General features: G+C 40.9%; 1 pseudogene; it reads right to left on the bottom strand.

The window, feature by feature from the left end:
• The window catches only part of LOC112397230 (heterogeneous nuclear ribonucleoproteins A2/B1 pseudogene), a 5,573-nt pseudogene that overhangs the window by 3,104 nt on the left and 1,256 nt on the right, over positions 1-1,213 (bottom strand).

Below are 1,213 nucleotides of genomic sequence, written 5' to 3'. Positions count from 1 at the left end.
AATTCATATAAAAATGGAAGTGACTTTTAAGATTTCTGAAACATATTGGACATACTTCTCCCCTAAATTTAACATAAAGATTCTCTCAATCAGGCATTTAGGTCTAATTTTGTCCCTGTCATTGAGGCAAAATTCTTGTGAGAATTCTTTACTCCACACCAAGTGAATTATGAAGATTTCCACTGTCTGGCAGGAGCAGGCACTATTCCTGGCCCTATGTGAGCTCACGGTATTTCTCTCTAATCTTTTTCAGTTTCTTTCTTGGGGGGTTGCACATGTGCACATTGGTTGGCACTCAACTGACACTTGAGGAAGAGGACCCTCCACTTGGATGTCCCTTCTCTGTCCTGTGGCCTGAAATTTCTCTCCATCCAGTGATGTTCAAAGTCTCATCTGGTTTCTTACCTCTTTCTCAGGGTTCATTGCTCTTCATTGTCTTATGTCCGATGTCTTCAAACCGGTCATTTCATATATTTTGTTTTTTTAAAGTTGATTTAGGCAAGAGGTTAAATCTGGTTCTCATTACTTCATTTTGAGTAAATAGGAAGTAATTTGAAAACACTTCCGTCAAATTCCTAGAAAAAGAGTATGTCTGCTTATTAATACGTTTTTAATATAATTTTTTTTTTATTTTGGCTGCGTTGAGTCTTCGTTGCTACATGCAGGCTTTCTCTAGTTGCGGCAAGCAGGAGATACTCTGCTGTGCATGGGCTTCTCATTGTGGTGGAGAATGGGCTCTAGGCACACGGGCTTCAGTAGCTGTGGCACGTGGGCTCAGTAGTTGTGGCACACGGGCCCTAGAGCACAGGTTCACTAGTTGTGGCACAGAGGTTTAGTTGCTCTGTGGCATGTGGTATCTTCCCAGACCAGCGTTTGAACCTGTGTCCCCTGCACTGGCAGACAGATTCTTAACCACTGCACCACCAGGGAAGCCCTGTTTATTAATACTTTGAAATGTTTCTAAGCTTCCTATTCTGTTACATCTAATCAGCGATTTTTGTATTAGTAAAATAATTTTAATTTTACTTATTGTAGCTTTAAATGTCTTCATGCTTAGTTTTTCATTTTTTCTTCTGATTATTGATATTATTTTTAATAAACTTCAGAATTTTTCCTCTTTGAAAAAGAAAAATAGGGCTTCCCTGGTGGCGCAGTGGTTGAGAGTCCGCCTGCCGATGCAGGGGACACGGGTTCGTGCCCCGGTCCGGGAAGA

This window comes from Neophocaena asiaeorientalis, unplaced genomic scaffold, assembly GCF_003031525.2.
Source record: "Neophocaena asiaeorientalis asiaeorientalis breed wild unplaced genomic scaffold, Neophocaena_asiaeorientalis_V1.1 scaffold558, whole genome shotgun sequence".
In the NCBI taxonomy this organism is placed as follows: Eukaryota; Metazoa; Chordata; class Mammalia; order Artiodactyla; family Phocoenidae; genus Neophocaena; species Neophocaena asiaeorientalis.
The sequence above is the reverse complement of the archived record's forward strand: the minus strand, read 5'-3'. Positions and strand labels throughout refer to the sequence as shown.